We start from the raw sequence: 23124 nt of genomic DNA, 5'->3' as shown, positions 1-23124 counted from the left end.
TTTGCTGAAGTGCTGATATGAAGATCTAAACTTCAGTTCTTGCCAGAGAATATATTATGTTTCTAACTTAAAGACTCTCTCATACTCAACTCCTTTACAATTCAAATTAAGGACATATTCAGGCCTTTTATGTGCTAGTATAAGAAACTAACTGTCTCAGCCAGTGGGATATGGAGATGAAATGACATAGTCCTCTCTATATCAATGGCCATTGTACTCTTTCTAAATACACAAGCTAAAAAGGACTCACAGTTTGAATGTTTAAATTGCTTCTATAAAATACAAAAGTGGTTTACTAATTGTAATTTAATGAATGACTAATACTTCCCTTACTTTATTGTACTATGTGCACACATCACATATCAAAATTCACCCTACTTTTGTATATTTATCTTCTGAAATACATTATAGTAACTGATAAATATATTTGCCATAGTCTATAAATACATAACTCAGTTTCTCACTATAAAGACAATGATCTATTGTTCTATTAGTTTTATCAACTGCACAGAGGTGGTAAATTGCAAAATCATTCAAATTGTTTATTTATAATTTATCAATTCAATAATTAATTTACCATTTCTCATCAGGTTTGTGAAATATTTCCTATTACTCTTTTTGATTACTTAAGATATGTTTTTTTTTTTTAAAAACAGCTAGTTTAAAAACATGAAAATGAGTCATATATAACTAAACTCGTTACTGAAAATTTACAAAACCTTTAAAATAATACATTGTGGATTAGCCAATTTAAATGAAACAAAAATTAAGTACTATGATTTCATGGCTAAAGTGTGTGAAGCAGAGATAAAATTCCAATCAATATGAGTTATATTATAATGGCAATAGATTTTGGCTCAAAGCTGAATTAGCCTTCAAAATAATATTCTTGAACAGCAATTTCTTTGCAAACTAGTTGATTCTCCCCATTAATTATAATTACAGTTAAGCTACTTCATCTCTCAAAATATTTCATTATTTCTTATTATTGTGTAGGTTTATTTTGTTCTGCCTAAGATTGATATTCCCTCAGAGAAGCAATAATTGTTTCTTACTTATTATTTCCACAAAAATTGGAGAATTTTTGACTAAAGTAAACTGAAATTCTCAGGTAAATTGCATTCTTCCAAAATACTAGCCTTAGCCTAAATTTGAAGAGAAAAACAAATCTGAAAACAATGAAACATTTGAAAAACAATGAAACATTTGAAAACAATGAAACAATGAAAACATTTACTCAGTGCTTGTTTAGGATCAGTCCCGATTAAGAGTGTACATGTATTAACCCCCTTAATCCTGATTAAAATTATAGAGATGTGTATTTTAGACATTTTCTCATTTTATGGTGAAGGTACCAGGAAGTGAAATAATTAGCTCAAGGATATATAGTGAATAAATGTGCAGCCCATATTTGAACGCAAATAATCTGGTTCATAGAATTTCATTACATTTAAACTTTTCAGCACATAAAAAAAGTAGAAATGGTACAATAACCTGCACATACCCATCAACTGAATTCAATTATCAACTCAAGGCCAACCTTGTTTCAATGTACCTATCCTATCTCATACCCTTTCCTCTGCCTCAGATAATTTATAAGGAAATGCCCAAGTTCCTATATTACCTGCAAATTTTTAAAAATGTATTTCTAAAACAGGACTTTTTAGAAATATCATCACAAAATCAATATTAGTCCTAAATAAACAGAAACAATGAAGAAACCACAATCATTCCTTACTATCATCAAATACCCAGTCAGTGTGTTCAAACAACTACAATCATCTAATAGTTTAAACTAGTTTGATCAAAACAGATTTCAAGTAAAGCTCATACATTCCCATCATTTAATATATTTTCCAATCGCTTTTATCATAAGTCTTCCTTCTGTTTTTTAATCATTACAATTTATTTCTTAGAAAAACTTTTAAGTGATATTTCACATTTTGAAAATATCTTGAGAACTATAGAAATGTTCAAAGAATATGATAACAAACTCATATGATTTTTACTTAATTAAAATCATTGCTAATATTTTGATATACATTGGTTCTATTATCTATCTATCTATCTATCTACCTGTCTGTCATCTATCTATATATTATCTATCTATCTATCTATCTATCTATCTATCTATCTATCTATCTATCATTTATCTTCCTCTAAGACATTAAAAGAAATATAGCAAAGTGGAATGGGGCACCTGGGTAGCTCAGTTTGTTAAGTGGCCGACTCTTGATTACGGCTCAGGTCATGATGATGGTTTATGGGTTTGAGCCCCACATTGGACTCTCTGCTGTCAGCATGGAGCCCACTTTGGATCATCTGTCCCCCTTTCGCTCTGCTCCTTCCCCTTGTGCACCTTCTCTTTCTTTCTTTCTTTCTTTCTCTCCCTGTCTCAAAAATGAATAAATATTAAAAAAAAAAAAAAGAAATATACAAAACTGAAGGTAAGGTTGCAACAGATTGCACAGTAAGAAATATTTTTGTGCTAGAACTTTCCATTTGAAATGAGCTACACTAGAGTCAGGGTCGTGTTCTAGAAAATGTTAGACAATAGAAGAATCGGTTATTGTATGTGTGTCATAAGGGAAAGGAATCATATGTTTTATCTTTGATTATACATTTTTTCAAATGTGTACAGACAAAATCAGCCCTCATTAGGTGACATGCCCAATGCCCCATAACCCTTCTCCTTCATTGTGGGTGATACTGAAAGAGGCATAGACTGAGATTATAAAGCACAGTGACAAATATTCAACCCAACCATTCCACTGCAGAAGTATGAAACACATTTGACTGAGGTGAAAAAGGAACACAGCTGTTCATATAACCGCAACCTCAAAATTTCCCCTTCCATCTGACAAACCCATTGTATTCAACTACATGTGCAACGTTTGTAATGTCCCACTAAATGTGATGGTAGAGTGAAGAAGGGATAAGTTTCTTGTAGCTAGTCAGGTCATCCAAACCCATTGCATTTTATTTGTTTATTTTTATTTTATTATTATTATTTTTAATGTTTATTTATTTTTGAAAGAGAGAGAAAGAGTATGAATGGGGGTGGAGCAGAGAGAGTGGAAGACACAAAATCTGAAGCAGGGTCCAGACTCTGAGTTGTCAGCACAGAGCCTGATGTGGGGTTCGGGCCCAGGAACCATGATATCATGACCTGAGTCAAAGTCGGAAGTTTAACTGACTGAGCCACCTAGGCGCCCCAACATTTTAGACCTATCTAAAAAGAGTAAAGGTTGAATCCCTAATTTCAGGAAAGTGGCATATAATTCTAAAGTTATAAAGTTAAGGATCTTTTATTATGCAACATTAGCAATTGCACCTCGCAATACATTTTACAGCTCAGCAAATTGAAACATAGAAGTTAATGGTTTGTCCACAGTCCTGGGGCTACTCCATCCACCATGTATTTAAAAATGAATAGTACTTGGGGCGCATGGGTGGCTCAGTTGGTTGAGCGTCTGACTTTGGCTCAGGTCATGATCTTGCGGTCTGTGAGTTCGAGCCCCGCATCGGGCTCTGTGCTGACAGCTCAGAGCCTGGAGCCTGTTTCAGATTCTGTGTCTCCCTCTCTCTCTGACCCTCCCCCGTTCATGCTCTGTCTCTCTCTGTCTCAAAAATAAATAAACATTAAAAAAAAATTTTAAAGAAATGAATAGTACTGAGGTGGGACTTTGAAGGGAGAAAAGTTTGTTTTCCAAGATGACACATTTTGTGGTGGCTTCAGCATAACATATGGTGTCAAATAATATTCAGCCTCCCTTAAAAAGGCATCGATAATTCAGTGCACTCAAGTAGTTTTCCCTGAGGATGTGAGGCCCATGAGGGAAGGGATTTGTGTTAGTTTTGTTTACTTCTCTATCTCCAGTACTTTTAACAGAACCCGGCATTGGCAGACATTCAACATATATATAAACACTTTTGCACACGTATAGAAAAGCAAACAAAACGAACTAGCAGCACTGGATATGTAATATTATTAAAATAATTGTGCTCATGCTTGGGTTTGTGGTATCCAGTTATTTCCAGTTATTTGGGGAATGCTTTCAGAGCTAATACCAAATTATGCTGTATATAAATTATCATTGCTAATAGTAGTTGTAATCATATATTACATCCTAATATTTCTGCTAGGATACTCTTTTTAAAGACGTTAAAATTTTGAAGATACAAATAGATTCAGCACAGTTAATACATAATTATTTTCAATGCCACAAAGGAACATTTGTATGTAATTAACACTTAAAATACCTAGGAAACACACACACTGTCTCTCTCTACTATTACCTCATCAAGAATAAAAGCAGCATGTGATTTGTATCCAGGATAAATTTTATCATAAGTTCTTTTAAAAGAGGAAGCAAAAACAACTCTTTGTTAAATTTTAATTGTAATGAAAAAAATTAATCAAAGAGATGGCAAAACTATTCTTTCCTAGAAGAATATCCAGACAGAAGATGTATTATTTGGAAATCCATAGCCCACAATCTATATTTCCTATACAATAGTGCACATCTTCCAGGTCATGTCTTTTGGTCTAGTCATTACTTAAGTGACTCATTCTGAGTGGTCCAGCAGCTTCACAGAGTACTACCCTGACTGCATTTTGCCCTAGCCTATGTTGAGACATCTTCCTGTCCAGGGACTTCTCTGACACATGAGATGAAGTTTGCAGGAAATTACTCACTACTAAAAAAATGCAAAACCCAGGAGTGCTGAGGAATTAATACAATATAGATCCACTCTTGACCATTGTGGAAGGTAAGAACTCCAGGATAAATTATATCTTTTTTTATCTATCAGGCAGTCATTTCTGAGATTCATTTCTATGATCCCACAGAAGGTCCCAGCAAGACAGAGTGCCAGTACCTGTAATAGTACTTGTAAGGCAAACAGTACAGCTTCATATTAGTTTTCTTAGCTACCTGTTTTATTTTTCTGAAACTTCATTTCTGCCTCCTGAAATAATTTCCCTACTAATTAACTGAATAGAAGCCTTTGTCTTAAGCTTTCCTTTCAAGAAGAAAGTGAAGCTAAGATTATAAGTTTTGTTTTAGTGTTTCCTCTGAATGTCTTGCTTACAAACTACATTACCTAGAATAATTTAAGATGATATCATTCTTCAGTTCAAAACTCTCTACTAGTCTCCCATAGTTACTAAAATAAGTATTTTTACAATGACCTACATACAATTCCTACTCTACCTGATTCCTGGCTACATCTCTGCTATCATCTTCTAGCATTCTCTCTCTCACTGTGCTTTAGCCACACTTATTTCCTTAATGTTTCTGAAACTTTCTCAACCATACACCCACTTCCATACTTAAATTTGGTATTTATTCTCCATGGAATGTTTTTACAGCAAATGTTAGTATGAAACACTCATTAACTTCCAGTGGATCTCTGCTAAAATGCTATTTCCTTGATGATGAATTACTTTGTCATCCTTCTAGAAGGAAAACATTTTTTATTCTCTGTCTTCTTTCCCTTTTTGTAATTATATATGTTGCAGGTGCACAGCTTTATGATTTAATATCTGTACACACTACAGGGAGATAAGCAAAGTCCAGTTACCATCCATCCCCATACAGTTGACCTCCTTCACTCATTCTGCATACTCCAACCCCCTTCTCCTCTGGTTACCATTAGTCTGTTCTATATACCTGTGAATTTTGTGAATTTATTTTTGCTTTGTATTGTTTGTTCATTTGTTTTAGATTCCACATGAGTGAAATCATATAGTATTTGTCTTTCTCTATCTGAGTTAATTCACTTAGCGTAGTACCTTCAAGGTCCATCCATGTTGTCACTAATAGTAGGGTTGTATTTTTTTTATGGTTTTCCCTCTTTTATCTCCCCCTTTAATATGAAGAAGAGAAAGTTTATTCAGGAAGAAAACAGTTATAGAGCACCTCTGGGTATTGGAGTCTGAAAGCTGTATTAACAATAAGGAGAGATTGAGTAGAAAAGAAGGCATGCAGAAAAACTGATGTTAGTCTTTTTCTGATTTAAATCCCTTCCCTATTAGACAGGAGGGCAACCATTTCTGGGTGACAAAAGCTGTGTCACTGTCTCAAAAATATATGCCATTCTCTTCTTAAAGCCTGGGTTCTATTATTTAAAGTGCTGAAAAATGGATAACAAGATAATTTTGAAGCATATAGAATGGACAACTAAAAGTTGAGTCAGAAAGTTACGATTTTATCAAAAGTCAGAGATGTATTGAATGGAAATATAATAAAATATATGCATTTAAATGTGTTTATTTTTAAACTGTTCCACAGAAATGCAAACTCATCTATACCACCATGGAAGGTGAAGGCTGAGGTAGAATACAGAAAACAACTGAGTATTGAATAGCATATTTCTATGGGCACCTCTGGTGAGCAAAATTGAGTGCAACCTTACAGAAAGGACGAAGAATACCTTATGTCCACATTTATGAGAATTGGAGAAGGTAAAGTTGTTTCTCAAAGTTGGTAACTCCTTTCTGAGTTAGTTTCGAAGCAAGAGTATTCACTCATAAGGTTTTACCAATTTTTTTTTCCTGTTGTTTAGCTGACAACAACCATTGGATAATCAGCATAGTTTCTAACCACAGAACCTGTTCATGTAAAAAGAGAATGGATTCCCAAGCTTTAGCTATCAGAGTACACTCTTATTCACCTCAACTGGCTTGCCTCTTTGAAGGCATCTGTTTCTGTTTTCATCCATGGGTCCTAGAGGAAGCTCTATCCTATGACTAGGGATTGTTAGACCCTCTGGTTAATTTAAGCAAGTATTTAGTCTAATTTGAGAACATAATAGAAAATTGAGTTACACTTTTCCCTTCATGTTGGCAAGATCTGAGGGACAGCATGTTCTAATAATTGGCTGAAATTTAACATTACTCTGCAGTCTCCCTGTGCATAAAGCAAGGCGGTAGGGGATCTCATTTTCAAGGCAAATTACAAAAAAGTATATCAGGTTTTCTGAAGCTGAATGTTAGCTGAGGTGTGTAGAATTCTAGTTCATATTTATGAAACCACATATGGAGATTAATGGTACCAACATGGAAATTGTATATAAATAGATTCTGCAAAGAGTCCAGTGTAGAATATGAATAATAATAATTTAGAGTACTTGTTTCAGCTTAGACATCTCTTAACCTTATAGGCAGCAGCCATTTTCTCTGAAAGGTATTGGAAAGGGGTATAATGATCTGATGCATATCTGTTACTGTCTCAGTTGTAACAGTCACCTAGGGTAAGACAGAACAATTTCTCTAGTAAAATGTCTCACTGGTTATCCTAGCTTGAGGTCTCCCAGAAATAGACAGTGACACAAGGAGCTGAGATTAAGTGGTTTACTTGAGATCTCAGGAAAAACTGGCAGAACAGTGGCAAAATGTAAGAGAGTAGGAATGAAGGAAAGATTTCTGGCTTCAGCTCTGAACATGTACAGAGCTTGGAAGTCATTGCTCCTGTCCTTACGACAAGAACAATCTATGAAAAGTGAAAATCAATTCTTTCTCTCAGAACTGTGAGAGAACTGAGGTCATAGGGTGAAACACCACTTGAAAATCTGGAGAGACAAGCACAAGCACATCCAGGGATGTAGTGACAAATAGCCGCTTACTTGGATGCGAAATTGCTGGAGCCACGAACTGGTAGGAACTCTCAAATGTTAACTGATGAATTCTATGGCCTGATTACAGTCTATGAGACAGAAACTCCTGGTGGCTGAAATCTTAGAGGGCCCCCAAACACTTCTGTAGCTTTTCATGAATTCCACCAGGTTCTCATGAGGATAATCTGAGAAAGTCCCTTGTGTCCCCGAAAGGGATTTGGGAGTTAAAACTATTGTGAAATAAGCCAAGAGTCCTATATATAACTAAAACCCACTCCCAAGGGATAGTGTACTTCCATGTCACAATTCAAAGACCTTACTCTAACCAGGAAAAGGAATTTACTTTCTCTATAGTCTTCCTGCCTCATTAAAGTTGTGGAGTCAATATGTTCAACAAGGGTCATGGCTTCAAAAAAGTAGACTAGGGATTTTATAGCCAAAAAATGGAGTAGAGGCTTGGGAGACAGAGAGATACAGGAGTTATATCACAGGAGAAACAAATATGGCAGTCATAGCCCTGATACAGAGACATATTAGAAGCTGAATATTGAAAGGTTATAAAATTCTCCTTCTCCCCACACCTTCCTGACACAGCTACAGGGTTCCAGTATCATAGTGAATTAGAGCTGAAGGAGTTGTACAATACACACTTTCTTTGAGGAGATGTACATAGGGGAACACAAGGCTAAAAAAGCACACGCAGTCAAGGACACTAGGGGACCTCAGTTCCTGTTCCCGAATCATGTCCAGCTTTTAACGGAAAGTTACAAAGCATTCTAAAAGGTAAGAAAGAGAAACAGTCTGAAGAGAAAAGATAAATACAAGAACAAAGTTCAGAATTTAGATATTATGTAGATGTTGGTGTTATCAGAGAGGGAATTTAAAACAATTATGATAAATGTGTTAAAGTCTCTAATAAGAAAAGTAGGCAAAATGCAAGAATAGGTGGGTCATGTAAACAAAGAAATGAAAATTTTAAAAAAGAATCATATGAAAATGATATAAGTTAAAAAAAAGTTTAACTAAAATGAAGAACGATGTGTCAATTGAATCTTTACCAAATTGAAATGCAGATAGGAATGAAAGAAGGAAGAAAACAGAACAGAACATCCAAGAACTGTAGGATAACATCGAACAGTATAACATATGTGTATTTGGAGTAGCAGAAGAGAGACAATGGAGCAGAAAGAATATTTATGAAGTAAGAATGGCTGAATATTTTTCCAGTGAATAACACATACCAAACTACAGATTTAGGAAGCTCAGAGAACACCAAAAGAATATAAATAACAGTACAACAGCAACAATCACCTAGACATATCATATTTGTCTACATCCCTTAAAAGTATACAACTAGAAGTGAAAAGTATAGTCCTAAAAGTAAAAGAACTAGACTTGGATAAACAAAAACTGAATTCATTGTCAACACATATGACCTGCAAGAAATGTAAAAAGAAGTTCTTCAGAGAGAAAATTATATAGGAAAAGTGTTAGAGGAAAAAAAGATCAAGGTATATCAATTAAAGTATATCTCTATCTATCATCTATCTACCTACCTACCTACCTACCTACCTATGTATAGATACATACATGTATATTTTTAATTGATCAAAAAGTTAACTATTTGAAACAATAATACTAAAAATGAATTGGTTGATTATTGTATATAGATAAGTAAAATGAATCACAACAATGTCAAAAAGGCCTGGGGAAAGAATTAGGAATGCTCTGGTAAAAGATACCTGTACTATATGTGAAATGGTACAGGGTTATATGAAGGTGGACTTAAGATTAATAAATACATATGTTGTAAACTCTAGATAAACCACTAAAAAGTATTAAAAACAAGTGTAATCTATACTCTAAGAGAGATGATGCAGTTAAATTATAAATTGTTCAGTTAGAACCAGAGAAAGTAGAAACAATTCGGGGGGAAAACAAGTAACAAATTCAACAAATTGAAGTAATTACAAAAATGGTAATTATTACAACTATATCAACAATTGCTTTTAATGTGAGTGGTCTAAGTACAAGTAAAAGACATAGATTTTCAGAATAGTTAAAAAAAACAAAAAACAGACTAACTATATGTTGCCTACAAGAAACCCACTTTTAATATATAGCCTCAGGTTAAAAGCAGAGAAATGGAAGCCAGTAAAGATTATATTTTGAATGGTTACTACAGAAGCAAAGGAAGCTTGCTTATGCTAGAAACTCTGGAAACTAGTGCAGAATACAAACATCAGAGCTTCTGTAGCCGTGAATCAAGGAAGCTATACCATTTGTCCAATAAATCCCCTTAAGAATTTGTTGATAGCAGTTTCCAGAGGGCATTTACACTTGGAACTTTGGGGCTTCTCATGTCCAAGAATGGAGTGGTCTCTGGTGCCTGGCAAAAGTTCTCAGGAAAAGAATTCATGTGCTAGCAGTCAGAAGCCAGGACTGTGTGCATGAAAATGATAACTGTTGACAGATTATGGATGAGGCACAAAGAACATATATATGTATTTCACTACTGTAAGTTCTAAGCAGTCAGGATCTTTAATTGCTTTGTTCACTGCCATATCCCCAATGCCTAAAAGACTATTAGAACAAACAAGTGTTTAAAAAAATACTTGTTCTATAAATGAATTAATAAAATGTAGCTATATTTTTAGAGGTTTTACATATCATTTGTTATTTCCAATCTTGAACCATGTTTTTGTGATATGCACTATTTAGTTGGGTGGAAAAACATTTGAAGTACCCCAAGTGCACACTTTTTTTTTTCTACTGAGACTTAGAGGTTTAATACTTATAATCCTTGCTAAGAATCTGTGCTAAATTTAAAGCGTATCATACAGTAATATCCTAAAGAATTATTTTAAATATTCTAATATAAATCAACACTGGCAATTCTACATGAAGTTATGGTTTAGTTTGCAATGGTAAGAATAAATGATTTACCCAGATGTACAAATATCTGCCCATTATGATCAGCAAAAACCATGTTCATCATAAAGTGTAAAACATAAATCTATTCACAGAATTAAAATTAAAATAATAAAAATGATAAAAACCACAAATCCATTCATTCAGCAATTATTTATGGAGCGACTGTGGGTATTATCTACACTCAGAGACACTAATATGTATAAAATAATCTCTTTTATATTAATATCATTATGTTGTAGATGCAAAAGAAAGACATCTTTTGCTCATTATGCTATATATAAAGGTTATAATAATTTAGATCCCTAAAGAAGACTATGATGGTCACACAATGGTGAGAAAAATGCTTCCAGTTGAGAGAATCAGTGCAGTCTTTCAATATAATGCTTAATTCATTCAAAACTCAATAGGTGTCAGCAGGTAAAAGAAGGGAGCAGTGGATTTTATACTCCAGGAAAATTAATTATATATAGAACCATGTAATATTACACTTTCGAAAAAGATCACAAGTCTTGTGGTATAGCTGGATAATTTGGTGTATGCTGTGGAATAAGGTGAGGGACTGTTATTGGTGGCAATTGTAGAAAGGGAAGGCCAAGGTCAGATTATGAAGATATTTCTATGTATAATAAGGATTCTGAATGTTTATAAAAGCTGATGGGGGAGGGCGCCCTGGGTGGCTCAGTCAATTAATTGCCCAACTCTGGATTTTGACTCAGGTTATGATCCCATGGTTCCTGAGATAGAGCTTAATCTCAGTAAAGAGTATTAAGCAAGGACTTTAGCTGATCGGGTTTGCATTGAAAAAACAAATATGACCACAAGGTAGAGAATGAAATAGAGATGGAACTAAGACTGGAAGCAAAGAGACTAGTTAGGATCATATTTTTCAGGTAAAATAAGCAAAGTCCTTAATAAAAAAGAGCAGCAACCAGTGCACAGATAATAGGAAGGCATGGAAGATTTGAAACGGTGCCACAAGAAGTTGTGAATGACAAAATGAAGGATACAAAGAGCAGTTCCAGTTGAGTGATGGGGACAGAGGCCAAATTGTTCCACAATGATGAGTGGCTGCAAAGTAAGAAGGTGCATATTCTGAGTATCTTCCTTTTAAAGTCAAAAATATTAGCTACTCATTTCTAGGGTTCCTGTTCTGTTGAATATGTGGAAGTGTTCTTGAGCTTTTTAAGAAGATAAATTTTCTAGAGATTAGATATAAGTTATTTCATATTTTCTGACTGTTGAATTTAATTTCATTTAATTATAATGTCCTATACAATAGTTCTTATTCTTTGTTTTTACTGTTAGATATTATAACATAGCATAATACAATGAATTAAAAGTTTATAACTATTTTATTATTACATAATAACAAAATTTAAAAGATATAAAACCATTTCAAAAGTCAAAGTACTCTGAAGCTTGTTATACCTATTCAGTAAAGTTATTTTCTCTCAAAAGAAGGAGCTAGTCATTCTCCCTCTAATAACTTGATCTGGGATGGTCCACGACTAAATTAAATAAGGACTACTTGGAGGCCAAGATGGTATTATGGATTCTTTTGGATTAGATAAGAAATTCGCATATTTTCAATGCTGCACTGTAGGAATATCTAAGAAGTGTTGCATATTTGTTAGAGGATACAGTACTCATGGGACGCCTGGGTGGCTCAGTTGGTTGAGCACCTACTTCGGCTCAGGACATAATCTCATGGTTCACGAGTGTGAGCCCTGGCTTGGGCTCTGTGCAGACAGCTCAGAGCCTGAGGCCTGCTTCAGATTCTGTGTCTCCCTCCCCTTTGGTCCCTCCCCAGATCTTGCTCTATCTCTCAAAAATAAATAAAAACTTAAAAAAAAAGCATATACATTACTCAAAGAGATGACCATAAAAAGAGGTAAGAGAATCTGAGAGAGAGAATGATAGAGATTTCAAAAAAAAAAAGGAAAAGATGACATTGATTCTTAATATTAGACTAGTTCTACTACATCCTAAAGTCATACGTTTCTTTTGTTTTCTTTCTTTTCTTTCCTTTTTCCTTTTTAAATTTCCTGACTACAAAATGAAATTGTCTTGCTGAGAACAAAATAAAGTGAAATAATAGTCCTCAAAACTTTTAGCTTTATGCATTTTTAGAAAATATTTTCTGAAAAAGCAAGCATGACATTGTAGGTGTCACATCATAGGAGCTCCACAGATGCCTTGCAAAACTCATAATACAACCATGGCTTCCATAATAAGAGGAACAATATATGGAGACCTGCTGTCCATCCCATTAGTGCCTGCTGGATCTGCCCCTGTGGTTAATTCTGCTTTGTCTTGAACTCCAAATGGGAGTGATAGTCTGTGCATTTGATAAATTGTTAGCACAGCAGGGAAAGCCCATTTGGAAATAATCATATGTTTCAGGTATCCAAAGAAAAAGGATATTTTGCAAAGAGAAGCATTTTAACTTGAAAAACTTCAAACTAAAATTTGGGTGCAGAAGACATAATAAGAAGGGAAGGACATTAACATTTATTATTGCTGCAAATGAGCAGTTGGCTCAAATTATCTCAGCCCTGGTGATATTAATCCGATGTGAACATTATCAGCCCCATTTTACATAAGATGAAAACAAGAGTAAAGGGTAGTGATAACAGCCCTGGGATCTTGTACCAAGCAATGGTGAGTCTGACTTTTAGTTGCTTTTGCTGAGTTACCTGCTAACCCTTCATCTATGCCTGACTCTGTTCTATATCAGTAGGAATCACTAGTGGCCTAAGAGAATTCATACAGTGGGGGTTCCTGAGTGGCTGAGTTGGTTAAGCATCTGATTCTTGAACCACCTCAGGTATGATCTCATAGTTGGTGAGATTGAGCCCCACGTTGGGCTCTGTGCTGATGAAGTGCCCCCCACCCCAACACTTGCTTTCTCTCTCTCTCTTAGAATAAATAAACTTAAAAAAAAAAGAATTTATGCAGCAAAAAGGTAAATGTGAAACACAGATTTTAAGAGAAATAAACTGTTTCAACATAAAGTAACTTTTGTTAAAATATAATTTAAAAAAATTTGAACACATGATAATGAAAACTTTGAAACCTGTCTTTTAATTTAAATGTATGACTGCTGGTTGGTCAGCATATTTTAGGAAGATTTCATTTTATTTTTTTAATTTTTTTAATGTTTATTATTTTTGAGACAGAGAGAGACAGAGCATGAATGGGGGAGGGTCAGAGAGAGAAGGAGACACAGAATCCGAAGCAGGTTCCAGGCTCTGAGCTGTCGGCACAGAGCCCTATGCGGGGCTTGAACTCACGGACCGTGAGATCATGCCCTGAGCCGAAGTCGGATGCTTAACTGACAGAGCCAGGCAGGCGCCCCAGGAAGATATCATTTTAAATACTAATGTTTATATAAGCCTCAACAAACGTTACAACAAAACTAAACCAAGGTTAAGGACTAGATCGGTGATTTTTGTTAATTTTTAATTGAAGTATCAATGTTGACATATAGTATCAATGATGTACTTTTACCTAACAATTGTTAAGTTGTTAAAATCCATTAAAAATACAAACGGTCATGGTATTAATTAGGTAATGGAAACAGTATGATGAATTAAAAACATTTATAAAATTTAGCTGTAATTAAACACAAATCAAAGTGTAGTAAGAAAATATTTTAAAATATGGAATTAAAATTCTGTTTAGTAAAAGAACAGTGTTTACTGAGAAGATACTTTGATAGATTCTCTCGGGTGAAAGCAGACGAGTCTTCTATCACCACTCCTTTCCATTGCGTTCCTAGAATGGGCTAGAGGGAAGAAAAGTAAGAAAATGCTTTACCTGAAGAAGCTGAGAGATTTCATATTTCTATGGCTCTTGGAAAGAAACATTCAGAGATAAATGGAAAAACAAGCAAACGACATAAAAGATAGGGTAGTAATTCCACCCAGATGATTAGGTGACAGGCTTCAAAGGGAAAACAGAGAGAGAAAAAATCTGTACAAAAGGGAAAAACTCATATTGCATTTTCAGTTGTTCACTTGCAGCATTATGGCAAAGCTCTTCTCAATTTCCTCTAATCTTTAATACAATTCAGATAGAGACATGGTCTAGAAATGATTCTATTACAAGGGTAAAGTAAAAGAGTAGATAACTATGATGTATGTTGGAATAGACAGAAGGTCAGAAAAGAGAGCAGTCAGTGTTAGGCAAAAAGTTAAAAATGATAATTAAGAAGGCAGGAAGCAAAATAAGACATAACCAGGAGAAATAAATTTTCCTTGAAGACAATGGTTTATGAGATGGTGTGTGTGTGTGTGTGTGTTATGAAGGGGGAATTGGTTGCTAGATTTCCTGCTATGTAGGAAGGGTAAGTAAAGGTTTTTTGTTTTGTTGTTGTTGTTGTTGTTGTTGTTGTTATTTTTGTTTTGCTAAAAGAAATAAATCTTCTGTGACACTAGAGGACTTAGAGGACACGCAGAATTTGATACCTTAATTAGAAATGATGTTTCTAATTTTCTAACTAAGAGTATCAATTTCAATTCAGTTTTAAATGTTATTTCCTGAGATTTGCAAACAAAAAGTTTGATTTTAAGTTAATTTATGCAGAGAATAAGAGGAAAATAGTTGAAACCTGAGTGTCACTTACTCTTTTCAATTTCTTATGACCTAGCTTAATTCATAGATTAGGCAAATAGGTTTAAATAGATTTATGCAGAGAGTACATCCTAACATTCAAAGGCTCAAACCAGAGTGTTTTAGCAACTGCACAGGCAGACCCAGAGATGAGTTCCTGGGACTCTCAATCTGGTGAAGGGGTTGGTCAGGATTCCTCACATGTTTTTTTTCTTTCAACAAATAACTCAGGTCAGATAATTTTTCTTAAAGATTTTTTTTTGTTGTTGAAAACTGGGAAAGGATAATTATTCCAAGATGGAAAAACTTCAAAATTCTCCAACTTTCATGAGTAAACTTTTTACTTCTTATATGTTTTGCTCTAGAATTATTTACGTGTATTGAACATCCTATGCTAGAATACATACGACTCATTGATATCATGAATTCATTTTCCAGGACATTAGATACTACTACATGATATTTAAAGTATGTATTCAATTCTAGGTACAGTGTTCTTTCTTTTGGTATGGCAAAAAATTATCCTAGATATCGTAATTTTTAGCAACATAAATCAACCTATTTCTAGCTTCTCTGTTCTGCAAAACAGTTATAAGTCAGCTATCAGTATTCTTTTGATAAAGAAATATGATAATTGTAGATACAGATTAATATTTTACTTCAGAAAATACATTTTAAATCAATAATAATATTTTAAATATGGATATATGTAACTTAGCAGAGGGGCCCAGATTTTTTTTTTTTTTAATTTTTTTTTTTCAACGTGTATTTATTTTTGGGACAGAGAGAGACAGAGCATGAACGGGGGAGGGGCAGAGAGAGAGGGAGACACAGAATCGGAAACAGGCTCCAGGCTCTGAGCCATCAGCCCAGAGCCTGACGCGGGGCTCGAACTCACGGACCGCGAGATCGTGACCTGGCTGAAGTCGGACGCTTAACCGACTGCGCCACCCAGGCGCCCCAAGGGGCCCAGATTTTAAATTATACATGTGTCACTAAAAATTAATTTTAAAGTAATGACATTATACCACAATTTAATAAATTACTATGAGCTATTAAAATGATGATGTGTATTTATTTATTGGCATGTACAGATGTAGCATGAATTTATTTATTGAAATTACAAGCATATATGCATAGGTGCCCATAGCAATTTGTTTATAGCATTTATGCGTTTTGTTGAGGCAATTTAAGTTACATTTACAATTTTCTTTGTCTTTTAAAATACTATTTAAATTATTCAGCAAACATATATACTTTAAAAATATGAGAACACTAGTTTGGATAATAAAATGAGACTAATATGATACTTCAGTGATTGATTCTCTTAATGCTATAAGGACTGAGGAAGGAAATGATCATGAAACACTTAATCTTTTAGTCTAAGTAGATTCATCACATCACTGCATAAAATTTTGTACTCTAGCCTTTTAATATAGGAAACAAACTATGAAAACAATGTTTACTATATATTCAATTTCTAGGAAATATAATATGCATGCATTTTAGGAACAAATAGTAAGCTGCCTAGTCAATATTGAAACTTTTCTATAATGGAAACAATGCTTTTGTTTTACATTTTTAAAAAAATCCCAGACTGCTAGTGTTTATAGCTGTATTTTGATAAAGGTGTCTATAGGGTTTATATTTATGCTAGGACAAACCATTTAAATAAATTTGGCATACACAGAAACAATATCAAATGTTACAAATTACATTTAGGGGCACCTGGGTGGCTCAGTCAGTTAAGCATCTGACTCTTGATTTTGGCTCAGGTCATGATCTCACGATTTGTGGGGTCGAGCCCTGCGTTGGGCTCCACATTGATGGAGTGGAGCCTGGTTGGTATTCTCTCTCTTTCTCTCTCTCTCTCTGCCCTTTCCCCACTGTGTTGCTCTCTCTCTCTCTCCTTCTTTCTCAAAATAAGTAAATAAACTTAAAAAAATGTTACAAATTACATTTAATGAGCATATGAACTTCTAATGTCTTACATACTCTAAGATGTTCTATCCTGTGATATGACTTTCTTGAAGAAAAAAAATCTATTTGCAGAATAGAGAAACTTCCTGGAAATTTCTGTAGAATAAATGATAACTACTAATAACAGTGAATATATAACACTGCATGCCAGATTCACTTCAGAGCACTTCACGTATGAATTATCATGTAATTCTCATAACAGCTTCATGGGGTTGGTCCTGTTATCACTGCCAATTTATAGATGAGGGCCCTGGGGCAGAGTTAAATTTTTTTATATGTTTATTTATATTTGAGAGAGAGAGACAGAGTGTGAGCAGGGAGGGACAGAGAGAGAGGAAGACACAGAATCCGAAGCAGGCTCCAGGATCTGAGCTGTCAGCACAGAGCCCATTATGGGGTTTGAATTCATGAACTGTGAGATCATGACCTGAGCTGAAGCTGGACGCTTAACTGACTGAGCCACCCAGGTGCCCCAGAGTTTAAATAACCCACCCAATGTTACACAGAAACTTGCCCATGGTCATGCATCTGGATTTGAGCATAGGCAGTCTGGCTCCAATCGCTAGAATGATGAAAGCTGACGCCAATGAGTTAGAATAACAAAAATCATCACCATTCATGATTTCCCACACTACCGTGCTCTAGAGCTAAAAATGAAATCATAAGGACAATAATAAGTATTTTTCTGTGTTAAACTCTTACCTGTTATTTTAGTAGCCCTGACTCCCTGCAAATGTCTACCATGGAGAATCTCATGTGTGCTCATACATGCTCTCTTTCTCAGCTCTCAGGTCCCACCTCCAGAAATGTCTACTGTCAGGGCTCTTCTGCCCACCAAATTGTATGAGCAGCTTTTTTCTGCTCTTCCTCCTGGAATATGCTTCCATCGACCTTGGCTATCACCCTAAGGCTAATAACTCCAGTCATGAGTAAAGCCACTATGGAGGCCTGTGCTGATATGGATGAGAGCAAAGCCAGGTGTACCAGGCACTCCATCAATGTGTAAATGCTTTTACATCTTATCAAGTATGCTCAGTGAGCTTTCTTATGCAGCTTTTTAAAAAAATGCGGAGATGACAAAGAAAATTAAGTACTTAAAAGTAAATACTGAATGAAAAGCACAGAACATAAAATTTTTCTTTAGCCACTTTGTTTTTCTAATTTACAACCTTTTAGAACATTAAATCTTTCTGTAGAAACTCGCTATCATTCTCCCCAATGTCCCCATCTTTAGGGACCCATCACTACTAGGATTATAGCTTGTATCACTGAGCGCCACAAATGATTTTAACTTCCTCTTTTTAAATGCCAAGACATAACAGACTGAAAATTCAGAGAAGTCTGAAAAACATATGAGAGATGTAGGGTAAATACTGTTTATAAGAGAAAATAAACTAGCACATCTGCTGTAGCCATAAAAAACAATACAAGAAGTCAAACTAAAACCAGAGAATATGTTATAATTGGGGGACTAAAGTGGGTAATTGTTTTACCTCAGAGGCTATATTATTCAGGACACAGAGATGACCAGCCAGTTCTGTGATTGACTTGCTGTTCACCAAGCATTATGCTAGATTCTAGGTTAACAAAACATAAGCAGTATTCCTAGAATTGAGCAACATAAGAGCTAGTGAGATAGTAATGTAAATAGATGTTGTCAACCTAGTAATGTAAGTGCTGTGGTAAAGATTTCCCAAGATTCTCTGAAACACTTAAGGGTCAAGGGAAGCTTCTGAAGGGACAACCAAACTGAGCTATGAAGAATCAGTGGTGCCTAGGTGGCTCAGTCAGTGGAGAGTCCGATGCTTGGTTTTGGTTCAGGTCATGATCTCATTATTTGTGGGTTTGAGACCTGAGTCTGGCTCTGTGCTCACAGTGTGGAGCCTGCTTGGGATTCTCTCTCTCCCTTCCTCTTTCTGCCCCGCCCCTCCTTCTCTCTCTCTCCCTCTCAAAACATATAAACTTAATTAAAAAAAAAAAAAAGAATTAGTAGTAATTATCCAAGAAAAGAAATTTCTGGCCAGGTTTCTAGCAAGGAGAGATACCATGTATATAGTCACAGAAGCTTGAAAAAATCTTGATGAGGTCAGAGAACCAAAGCTGTGTGGTATTATTAAGGTTTAAGGTATTAAGTACATTGTGTGAGAGATAAAGATGGAGAGATCACAAAGTATATGTCACACCAAAGAGTTTGTAGTTTTTAGATTAGTTATTACAACTAACAAAAAGAGAATGGAGATAGGAAGGTTTGCTAAAACCCTTTAAAGGGGTGCCTGGGTGGCTCAGTCAGTTAAATGCCTGACTTCAGCTCGCTGTTCATGAGTTCTAGTCCAGCCTAGAGCCTGCTTTGGATTCTGTGTCTCCCTCTCTCTGCCTCTCCCCGGCTCGTGCTCTATCTCCCTCTCTCTCAAAAATAAGTAAACATTAAAAAAAAAAACACTTTTAAAATTTCTCAAATAAGAGATGTTGAGAGTCTGTATCATAAGACCTACATGTAAAAAAAAAAGTTCCAGTTCTAATAAAAAGTCACATTGATTATAATAACACGATTCTATGATATATTTATATTTAAATAATTTATAAAGAATGAGTTTATAAAATCTTACTTTGAGGACTCTGCTTTAAGAGTTCCATAGAATTAATGCCTATAATCACTTAATTTAATTATATAGCCTCATTATAATTCAACTCACTTATTACTTTTATCTCTACATCCTAGCTGTCACGAGTTATCTCCAGTGTCTGTAACCCTGCAGGAGTCAAATCCCTCAGGTTTGTGAACACAGATAGATTTCAGGCCTGATTGGCTGTCCCTGCTTAGGAACCTCCTTGTTCTCAGGAACAGAAATCCATGAAGAACAGAGTCTGACACACTGTCATTCATTGTCCATCCCTGGTTTCTTTCCTCAGGAGACACCCCACTATTATCAATGTAATTTTAAATGGCAGCAGCAGCAGCATACGAAGCGCCAAGATAGGTGTTTCTGATAAATCCTTACAATAACCCTCAAGATAGGTATTATAAGCCCTAATTTATAGGTTAGGGAAAAGAGGCATAAAGAGCCTAAGGAGTTTTTGTAAATTTCAGAAGTAATAAGAGACAGGATTTAAATTCACACCTGTTTGCTTCAGCTTTGAAGCCGTGACCAATAATTTAGATTTCTGAAGTTATGCAGTCCCACTTAACACCAAAAACAACTGAATACAATGTGCCAGGCATAGAACTAAGTTCTAGGAATGCAAACATGAAAACCAAATTATTCCTCAACAAAGTAATAGGATAGGAGAAGACCTGGGAGATGGTTATACTGCCATGTTGTAAGTATACTAAGAACACAAATGAGAGGCAAATAATTCACTTAATTCAAACAGGAAAAGAAAATCATGGAAAGACAAAAAGCAGATGGCATCAAGTGGAACTCTAAAGAATGAAAAGACTCCAGGTGAGAACATTTATCGGAAGGAAGAGCAAGGATGAAAACACAAGTTGAAGGTTCATGGAGTCTTCTGGGAACAACTTGTCTGGTGTTGCCTAGAGTTTGTGAAATATTCAGAAAATAAAATTGGGAAGGGACCCTGACCTGAGGCTAGGAAAGCTTATACATCATGATAATACATGAGATCTTTGTTCTTTAGAAAATGGGGCAACATCAGAAGTTTTAAACTGGAGAAAAATTGATTAGACTCATCTAGGTAGGTATTATGACTCCTTCAACACTTCTTCCTATAAAGCAGATTTTTAATGAAAATGTACCCTTAAGATAATTAATTATATATGTGAAAATCATTCATGGAAGGTGGTTCCATATTTAATTCATTTCTATAGTCAATGAACAGAAATATATCATTAGAATTGTGGTTCAGAGGGAGAGGAAGTAACAGAGAGGAATAAGCTGCTTCCTCATGTTCAAGTACATCTAATTTATTCTGCAAACAGAATAAGTGAACAGCTCATATGTTCATTTTTATATCAATGCATCATCTAAAAAATTCATTACATGTCTGCCTCAATACGACATGATTTTACAGTTTTATGTTTAATTTTTTCCCATTTTATTTATTTATTCTTTATTTTTTATAGTTTCAAGTTTTCATTTAAATTCCAGTTAGTTAACATACACTGTAATATTAGTTTCAGGAGTAGAATTTAGTGACTTATCACTTACATACAACACCAAGTGCTCATCCCAACAAGTGCCCTCCTTAATCCCATTCATCCATTTAGCCCATCCCCCACCCATCTCCTTCCAGCAGTTCTCAGTTGTTCTCTATAATTAAGAGTCTCTTCTGGTTTGCTTCCCTCTCTGTTATTTTTCCCCTTCCCCTATGTTCATCTGTTTTGTTTCTAAAATTCCACACATGAGTGAAATCACAAAGTTCCATTTTAATGAGTTGTTATGCAATCTAATCAAATCAGTCATTTGACAATCTAAGCACAACAGGATGAGCTCCAAAATAATCACCTTTCCAGGGCCAAACTCAAGTCTTTCTTCTCCTGTAAATATTTTTTAGAGTAAAGCTCTGCACTGAAGTTATTTTTTGTGTTCTTTTAAAAATTTTTTTACAATGTATATTTTTTTCTCTATTTTTCTAAAATTTTATGTAAATTCTAGTTAATTAACTTACAGTGTAATATTTGTTTCAGGAGTCGAATTCAGTGATTCATCACTTATATACAACACCCAGTTGTCAAGACAAGAGCCCTCTGCTTATATTGTAAATTTTATTTACTTACTTTGACAGAGAGAGAGAGAGAGAGAGAGTGAGGGCACGAGAGTGAGCACAAGCAGAGGAGGGGAAGAAAGAGGGAGAGAGATAATCCCAAGCAGTCTCCCTGCTGTCAGCACAGAGCCCAACATGGGGCTGGATCTCATGACCTCTGAGATCAGGACCTGAGCCAAAATCTGTATGCTCAGCATGGAACCTGACACTGGACTCCATCCCACAACCCTGGGATTATGACCCAAATTGAAATCAATAGTCGGACACTCAAATGATAGAGCCAGCCGGGATTTCAGCTCAGGTCATGATCTCATGGTTGTGAGATTGAGCCCTACATCAGACTCTGCACTGAGGCATGGAGCCTGCTTAAGATTCTCTCTCTCTCCTCTACGCCTCTCCCTTGCTCATGCTCTCTCTCTCTCTCTCAAAAAAAAAACAAAAAAGGAAGAATGGATGCTGTACTTTGTCAAATGCTTTTCCTGCATCTGTTGAGAGGATCACATGGTCCTTACCCTTTCTTTTATTAATGTGATATACCACATTGATTGATACTGAACCAACCCTGTAGCCCAGGAATAAGTCCCACTTGATCATGGTGAATAATTCTTTTAGTGTATTGGAAATTTGCCTGTAATTCTCCTTTTTAGTAGGGTCTTTGGTTTTGGAATCATTTGTAGAATGTGTTTGGAAGTTTTCCTTTCATATTTTTTCTTTTTCTTTTTGGAATAGTTTGAGAAGAATAGATATTAACTCTTTAAATGTTTGGCAGCATTCCCCTGGGAAGCCATATGGCTCAGGACTTTCATTTGTTAGGAGACTTTCGCTTGCTGATTCAATTTCTGTGTTGGTTATGGGTCTATTTCTTCCTGTTTCAGATTTGACAGTTTGTATATTTCTTCCAGATTTCCCAGTTTGTTGGCATATAATTTTTTTAGAATATTCTCTTATAATTGTTTGTAGTTCTGTGGTGTTGGTCGTGATCTCTCCTCTTTAATTCATGATTTTATTTTTTTGGGTCTTTTTTCTTTCCTTTTTTATAAGATTGTCTAGGGGGTTATCAATTTTTATTATTTTTTTTCAAAGAACCATCTCTTAGGTTCATTGATGTTTACTGATTTTTGTTTGTTTGTTTCTATGTCATTTATTTCTGCTCTAATCATTATTATTTCCCTTCTTCTGCTGGCTTTAGTCTCTACTTGCCATTCCTTTTCTATCTTCTTTAGGTATAAAGTTAGGTTGCGTATTCAAGATTTT

General features: G+C 35.1%; 1 protein-coding gene across 1 annotated transcript in view; it reads right to left on the bottom strand.

Moving 5' to 3' along the window:
* The window catches only part of ZNF804A (zinc finger protein 804A), a 286887-nt gene that overhangs the window by 63318 nt on the left and 200445 nt on the right, over positions 1–23124 (bottom strand). The window lies entirely within an intron of this gene.

The sequence above is a fragment of the Puma concolor genome, chromosome C1 (genome assembly GCF_028749965.1).
Source record: "Puma concolor isolate L17-30 chromosome C1, mPumCon1.1.hap2, whole genome shotgun sequence".
Classification (NCBI taxonomy): domain Eukaryota; kingdom Metazoa; phylum Chordata; class Mammalia; order Carnivora; family Felidae; genus Puma; species Puma concolor.
This window is presented reverse-complemented; position numbering and strand designations above follow the sequence as displayed.